The following is an 8,889-nucleotide window of genomic DNA, read 5'->3' as shown; positions in this document are numbered from 1 at the left end:
AGATCCCGAGTCCAAATACGCCAACTCTGAGAACCGCCTGTCACCGACTTTCACCTGTATGGAAACAGTTAACGGTAGAGAGGTATCACTCTCACCTAAGATGGCCTCTCTTACCTGTCCTAGGTGGAGGAGTTTTCCGGTCTTCTGGGACATTGCCGGCGGAAGTGGTTGGAGCCACCACAATAGAGACACAACCTCCGGGCGACTCTCTCCTCACGCTCCCGGGGACTCAGCCGGAGACGATCCACCTCTATGGGTTCGGGTGCTTCGGTAGACGAGGCGTTACCTGGTAACAGGGGCCTCTGAAAAGAGGGTGCCAATCGAGGTGGTCTTCTCTCCTGGGTTCTCTCCTTGGTGCGTTCTTGTAGGCGGCGGTCCATCCGGACGGCAAGGGAGATGTATTCGTCCAGGGTACCGGGAAGGTCTCGTACGGCAAGCTCGTCCTTCAGGCGACTGGATAACCCTCTCCGGAAGACACCGATCAGGGGCTCGTCAGACCAGCGAAGCTCCGAAGCCAAAGTGCGAAACTGTATGGCGTATTGGCCAACCGACTGAGTACCTTGCTGTAAGTTGAACAACTCCTCTGTGGCCGAAGCCACTCGACCTGGCTCATCAAAGATCTTCCGGAAGGTGTCCAAGAAGGACCGCAGATCGGATACAATGGGGTCCTCTCTCTCCAGCAGTGGGTTGAACCAGACAAAAGCCTCGCCCTCCAGGTGTGATGCCAGAAAAGCCACTTTCGCCACATCCGTAGGGTATTGATGAGGGAGAAGCCTGAAATGCAGCTGGCATTGGTTGATGAAACCCCTGCACATTTTTGGATCCCCAGAGTACCTGGTAGGTTTGCAGAGACGAGGGGAAGAGAAGATGCCTCCTACGGCACCGAGATCCAACACGGGTGCAGCAACCGGGGCAGGAGGAGACCGCTGCAGATTCGAGAGCCGCTCGTCCACAGACGTCATGTACTCCAGCATCTGGGTCTGTATCCGTCCCTGTTGATCCAGCTCTTGATGTAGATCTGCAAGATGAGAGGAGTAAGATGCATCCACCCCCTGAGGGGAACCTAGATGGGCCTCAAGGGTACGCATGAATGCAACAACCTGTTCCTGGCTCTGGCGGAGACTAGCAAGCTCCCTCTGAGCATCGAACCTGGCATCAGCGGGGTCCATGTCCTGGGCAAAATCTGTCACGCCCTACAGATGGGTCTATCGGATGGACCCTCTGGACCGCAAATACAGCGGTTGCTGATACCAGGAAGGGAGAGCCAGACCAAGAGAGCAGGTTCAAACGCTTTATTGTAAAGTAATACAAATACTAGGGGAGACACCCCAAAGGAGGGCCACAGGACCACAACACCAGGGTGCCTCTAAGGAGTCCAAGGCTTGGAGTGACCCCTATACAGGGATTTCCCCTTGACCACCAATAGAGGGTCCGATGAAGCAGACACCTGTGTTAAACCAACCTAGGAGGCTGGGAAGAAATGAACTGACAAAACAGGGCAGAACGTGGAACTAGGAAGCAGGCTGAAGACTGCAGGGAACCGTACAGGATCCAGGACTCAGGATGCAGAGAAGGCCAGACACGATCCTAGGGAAAAAGGAACACAGAGTAAGGCAGGCAAATTGGATTGGTAAGCATAGCAGGAGCAGACCTGGAGCAGCAACTTCAGGATAATAGAAGTTGCCCAGGCGGAGTCCAGGAGTGACTGAGATCCTTTTATCCCTCCAGCCTGCAGGTGATAGGCCGGGAGGAGGGGCAGTGAGTAGGAACGGGCTGGCCCTTTAAGAAGCCTGAGAGCTGGCCTGCCCGCCCCCTATGCACTCCCTTGGAGAGGGAGAGGAACGAGGAAGTGCAGCAGACATGGGAGCAAGGACCCGGGCAGCATGTCTGCAGGGATGGACCCCGGAGCGCCGGCGGACGACCGGAGCGTGACCCTGCTGGCTCAGGACAGGACCGGAGGAGGTAAGAACAGGTGGGGAAGAGAAAGTAGGTGCCCCGGGCAGCGAGGTGGTGACAAGTACTCTGGAGTGTAATTCATCTGAGCCTGGAGACTTGAATTCATTTATGTTAGCTAAATGTTTCCTCACTATCTTTCTGTTTATAGATATCCTGGATTCTTCTATTCCTTTAATAGGATAATCAGTTGATGTTACATTTCCTTTCTGAGAGAAAACAGATGCAAAATAGGAATTTAAAAGTTTGACCTTCTCAACATCCTTTCTTACCATTTCATCATTTTCATCCTGTAAAACTAACTTTTTTTTTTTACTTTTGACATATCCCCAAAATCCTTTTTTATTGCTTTTGACGTCTCTTGCAAGCCTTAATTCATTGTCAGCTTTAGCTAATCTGATTCGTGCCCTGCAGGTTCTGCATACAGCATTGTATTTTTTTTTAGATATGCCTCCCTCTTTCCATTTGATAAACATTTCTTACTTCCTTTTTAGCATGTGTTAAAGTTCTGTGTTCATCCATCCTGGTTTCTTTAAATGCTTCGTATTCTTCCCTCTTTTTGGAATTGTTAACGATTGTGCTATGAGAATGTAATTTTTCAAGATTTTCCATCCTTCCTGGACATTTTTGTCCTTAAGGATATCCAGCCATTGGATCCCTCCGATTCTCTTTGAGTCCCTTAAAATCTGCCTTTCTGAAATCTAACCTTGAAGTCTGAGTCTTCACAGGTCTTCCTCCTCTAGATATCCAAAAGTCTAAAATAGCATGGTCGCTATCTCCTAGGGTCCCAGCCACTCTTACCTCCTCAACCATTTACTCCCTGTTTACAAGGATTAGATCCAAGTTAGCAGATCCCCTTGTTTTCTCTCCTACCTTTTGGAAGATAAAGATTTTAGCAAGAGAGGAAAATAATTTGCTTGACCTGTTAGTTTTGCCTGAGATTCCCAACAAATGTCTGGATAGTTGAAATCTCCCATGACCACTATGTCATATTTTTTGGAGAATATGGCCATTTGATGCATAAAGAGTTCATCCATATCTTCAGCTTGCACAGGCGGCCTGTAGTAAATGCCTACAATGGTGTCCTTTCCGATGTTCTCTCCTTGTATTCTTACCCAAACAATTTCCACAGATCTCCCAGTCTCTGAAGCTTCTATCTCCGTGCAGATATACGCTTTTCTAACATACAATGCGACACCTCTTCCTCCTTTATCAAGTCTGTTTCTTGCAAATAAGTTGTATCCTTCTAGCGTTGTATTCCAATTATGTATCGTCCCTCCAAGTTTCCAATGACATCATATTTCTTCTCCTGTGTTAGTATTTCCAATTCTCCTTGTTTGTTGCCCATGCTTTGTGCATTTGTATAGAAACATTTTAGTTTGTGATTGGTTTCTCTTACTCCAATATTTTCATTATTTAGATTTTTTTGTCTTTGTTCTTCCTTTCCACTTCTAGTAGCAGAGTTCTCAATAGTATTTGTCAGGTGTATGACTTTTTCTGGCCTTTTGCTTCCCTTCCAACATTGTTCTAGTTTACAGCTCTCCTGACGATTGTGGCAAGGCGACTTCCAAATACATGTTTTCCAGTCTTCGTAAGGTGCACCCCATCTCTAGCAAGCAGTCCATCGTATAGGTAATTCACTCCATGATCCAGAAATCCAAATCCTTGCTGGCGGCACCATCGACGCAGCCAGTTGTTCACATGCAGAATCTTATTCCACCTCCTTGTTCCATGGCCATCCACTGGGAGGATGGAATAGAAGACCTCCTGTGCTCCCAGTTGTTTCACTTTCTTACCTAAGTTTTCAAAGTCACTGCAGATGGTTTCCAGGTCCTTTCTTGCGGTGTCATTTGTCCCCACATGTATTAGCAGGAATGGGTGGTTGTATGTAGGTCTGAAGAGTTCTGATATCCTGTCAGACGCATCTTTAAATTTTGCTCCTGGAACACAGCACATTTCTCTTGAGGTTATATCCGGTCTGCAGATAGCGGCCTCTGTTCCTCTCAACAGGAAATCCCCCATGACCACAACACACCAGAGTGCAAAGCGAGGAGCGCCACCAGGAGGTGGCAGAGTAGTCAGACAGGCCGGTCAGCAACAAACAGGAATACGAAGTACCAGAGGTCACAGCAATGCACGAGGTTAGGGACAAGCCAGAAATTGGAACCAGACAGGAGCGCAGGATCTAAATCGTGAGACAAAAGACGTAGTCAGGGTATGGGCCAGAGAGTCAAAGCCAGATGGGAAATGTAGTAACAGAGTTTGAAAGCAGGAGGCAGGGTTCAAAATACAAGCCACTGTAGGAAACCACCAAACACACACTAAGTCAGGGTCAGGGAACGGGTCAGGCACAAATACGGGTAATCAAAGGCAGAAGGATCACTAGGGTAAACAGGTCAGCTGCTCAAGCCAGGGACTGGAGCTATCACTGACCATGACCATGACATGCTACCAGGAATGGCACCAATAAATAGCCACCCACAAACCAAAGAGAGGCACTTAAGGTTACCCCCACCATAACCAGGCCGGGGAAGGAAAAGCAAGAAGCAAACCCCGACCTGGATCATGACAAAAATATACCTAAATTGCACTGCATATTTTAACAAATGTTTAATAGGTTAGAGTAGAGTAGGGCCCGGCCAAAAGAGTCTACCTTGTTGTGGTGGCGGCTTAAAAAATCTTTTGGCCAAAACAAAAGCTGCTGGCTATGTATGTGATCTGATGACGGGAACTGTTATGTGTGATTGGTGAGGACGTTGTGCAGATGTGGAGTTTTTCTATGAGTGGGCGGTGGGACTGTGGAAGGTTCAAGGTGTGGAGGCGGGGCTGGGGTGGAGCCTGGGCAGAGTCTCAAGGGGGCCCCAAAAATTTTGTCAGTATGGAGCCCCAAAATTCCTAGTGGCAGCCTTGGGGTCACAGCACATAGGTGCAGTTACAGTCATACCTCCCAATTTTTAAACACAGTGAGAGGGACATATTGTAAAGGATAGACACAGAAATAGGGCCTCTTTTGAAGCCTTTAAGTGTTCCCATTACAATACCCCATTCATAACTTGCACTTGAGTATGATACCCAAGAAAAGGTCCTTACACACAGTACAATACCTCACAGTGAATCTTTCCACATAAATTGTTCTGATAGTACACCCACGCACAGTATGATGACCACACAGCAAACCCCACCAGTTCAATGGCCCATAACCTCTCAAAATATGTTGGCCCCCACAGTCCAGAAACACCATGTATGATGGCCACCACAGCATGATGACTGTTATGACCCCAGTGGACAGGGTCTCAGAGGAACGTGTAAGTCTGCAAGATACAAAAATCCAGCTCATAGGGCTGTGGTAACTGGGTTGACCAAATAGCTACTCCTAACGCCAACACTAGAAGTAGCCGGGGATCATGCCTACGGTGATCGCTAGATGACTCGCGCCAGCCGGAGAATCTAACTACCCCTAGGAGAAGAAAACAAAGACCTCTCTTGCCTCCAGAGAAAGGGACCCCAAAGCAAGATACAAGCCCCCCACAAATAATAACGGTGAGGTAAGAGGAAATGACAAACACAGAAATGAACCAGGTTCAGCAAAGAGAGGCCAGCTTACTAATAGCAGAATAAAGCAAGATAACTTATCTGGTCAACAAAAACCCTATAAAAATCCACGCTGGAGATTCAAGAACCCCCGAACCGTCTAACGGTCCGGGGGGAGAACACCAGCCCCCTAGAGCTTCCAGCAAAGGTCAGGATACAGATAGGAACAAGCTGGACAAAAATACCAAACAAAACAAAAGCAAAAAGCAAAGAAGCAGACTTAGCTTGAAAAACAGGAACCAGGATCAGAGGACAAGAGCACAACAGATTAGCTCTGATTTCAACGATGCCAGGCATAGAACTGAAGGTCCAGGGAGCTTATATAGCAACGCCCCTGAACTAATGGCCCAGGTGAGGATATAGGAAAAGACAGACGCTCCAGAGTCAAATCACTAATGACCACTAGAGGGAGCAAAAAGCAAAATCACAACAGTACCCCCCCCTTAGTGAGGGGTCACCGAACCCTCACCACGACCACCAGGGCGATCAGGATGAGTGGCATGAAAGGCACGAACTAAATCGGCCGCATGAACATCAGAGGCGACCACCCAGGAATTATCTTCCTGACCATAGCCCTTCCACTTGACCAGGTACTGAAGCCTCCGCCTGGAGAGACGAGAATCCAAGATCTTCTCCACCACGTACTCCAACTCGCCCTCAACCAACACCGGAGCAGGAGGCTCAGCAGAAGGAACCACAGGCACAACGTACCGCCGCAACAAGGACCTATGAAACACGTTGTGGATAGCAAACGACACAGGAAGATCCAGGCGAAAGGACACAGGATTAAGAATTTCCAATATCTTGTAAGGACCAATAAAACGAGGTTTAAATTTGGGAGAGGAAACCTTCATAGGAACAAAGCGGGAAGAAAGCCACACCAAATCCCCAACACGTAGTCGGGGACCCACGCGGCGGCGGTTGGCAAAGCGCTGAGCCCTCTCCTGTGACAACTTCAAGTTGTCCACCACAAGATTCCAGATCCGCTGCAACCTATCCACCACAGAATCCACCCCAGGGCAGTCAGAAGGTTCCACATGACCCGAAGAAAAACGAGGGTGGAAACCAGAGTTGCAGAAAAACGGCGAAACCAAGGTGGCGGAACTAGCCCGATTATTAAGGGCAAACTCAGCTAACGGCAAGAAGGTCACCCAATCATCCTGATCAGCAGAGACAAAACACCTCAAATAAGCCTCCAAAGTCTGATTAGTTCGCTCCGTCTGTCCATTAGTCTGAGGATGGAAAGCAGACGAAAACGACAAGTCAATGCCCATCCTACTACAAAAGGATCGCCAGAATCTGGAAACGAACTGGGATCCTCTGTCTGACACAATATTCTCAGGGATGCCGTGCAAACGAACCACGTTCTGGAAAAACACAGGAACCAGATCGGAAGAGGAAGGCAGTTTAGGCAAAGGAACCAAATGGACCATCTTGGAGAAGCGATCACATATCACCCAGATAACAGACATGCCCTGAGACACCGGAAGATCAGAAATGAAATCCATGGAGATATGTGTCCAAGGTCTCTTAGGGACAGGCAAGGGCAAGAGCAACCCGCTGGCACGAGAACAGCAAGGCTTAGCTCGAGCACAAGTCCCACAGGACTGTACAAATGACCGCACATCCCTAGACAAGGAAGGCCACCAAAAGGATCTGGCCACCAGATCTCTGGTGCCAAAAATTCCTGGGTGACCTGCCAACACCGAGGAATGAACCTCGGAAATGACTCTGCTGGTCCACTTATCAGGCACAAACAGTCTGTCAGGTGGACAAGAATCAGGCCTATCAGCCTGAAATCTCTGCAACACACGTCACAGATCTGAAGAAATAGCTGACAAGATAATACCATCCTTAAGAATACCAACAGGTTCAGCGACTCCAGGAGCATCAGGCACAAAGCTCCTGGAAAGAGCATCGGCCTTCACATTCTTTGAACCTGGTAAATACGAGACAACAAAGTCAAAACGGGAGAAAAACAATGACCAGCGGGCCTGTCTAGGATTCAGGCGTTTAGCAGACTCGAGATACATCAGATTTTTGTGATCAGTCAAGACCACCACACGATGCTTAGCACCCTCGAGCCAATGACGCCACTCCTCAAATGCCCATTTCATGGCCAACAACTCCCGATTGCCCACATCATAATTTCGCTCCGCAGGCGAAAACTTCCTAGAGAAAAAGGCGCAAGGTCTCATAACAGAGCAACCAGGGCCTCTCTGCGACAAAACGGCCCCTGCTCCAATCTCTGAAGCATCCACCTCAACTTGAAAGGGAAGCGAGACATCAGGCTGGCACAAAACAGGCGCCGAAGTAAACCGACGTTTCAACTCCTGGAAAGCCTCCACAGCAGCAGGAGCCCAATTAACCACATCGGAGCCCTTCTTGGTCATATCCGTCAAAGGTTTCACAATGCTAGAAAAGTTAGCGATAAAACGACGGTAGAAGTTAGCGAAACCCAAGAACTTCTGAAGACTCTTAACTGACGAGGGCTGAGTCCAATCAAGAATAGCTCGGACCTTGACTGGGTCCATCTCCACAGCAGAAGGGGAAAAAATGAACCCCAAAAAGGGAACCTTCTGTACACCAAAAAGACACTTTGAGCCCTTGACAAACAAAGAATTTTCACGCAAAATTTTAAAGACCATCCTGACCTGCTCCACATGCGAGTCCCAATTATCAGAAAAAACCAGAATATCATCCAGATAAACGATCAGAAATTTATCCAGATAGTTCCGGAAAATGTCATGCATAAAGGACTGAAAAACTGAAGGGGCATTAGAGAGCCCAAAAGGCATCACCAAGTACTCAAAATGACCTTCGGGCGTATTGAATGCGGTTTTCCATTCATCCCCTTGCTTAATGCGCACAAGGTTGTACGCACCACGAAGGTCTATCTTGGTAAACCACTTGGCACCTTTAAGCCGGGCAAACAAGTCAGACAACAGCGGCAAAGGATACTGAAATTTGACAGTGATCTTATTTAAAAGCCGATAGTCAATACAAGGCCTCAAAGATCCGTCCTTTTTAGCCACAAAAAAGAATCCCGCACCAAGAGGGGAAGAAGACGGACGGATGTGTCCTTTCTCCAGAGACTCCTTGATATATGAACGCATAGCGGTATGTTCAGGTATCGACAGATTAAACAGTCTTCCCTTAGGAAACTTACTGCCTGGAATCAAATCTATTGCACAGTCACATTCCCTATGAGGAGGCAATGCACTGGACCTGGACTCGCTAAAGACATCCTGATAATCAGACAAGTACTCCGGAACTTCCGAAGGCGTAGAAGAAGCAATAGACACAGGCAGGGAATCCTCATGAATACCACGACAGCCCCAACTA

Source organism: Ranitomeya variabilis, chromosome 3, assembly GCF_051348905.1.
Source record: "Ranitomeya variabilis isolate aRanVar5 chromosome 3, aRanVar5.hap1, whole genome shotgun sequence".
Lineage (NCBI taxonomy): Eukaryota > Metazoa > Chordata > Amphibia > Anura > Dendrobatidae > Ranitomeya > Ranitomeya variabilis.
Note: the sequence above shows the minus strand (reverse complement) of the source record.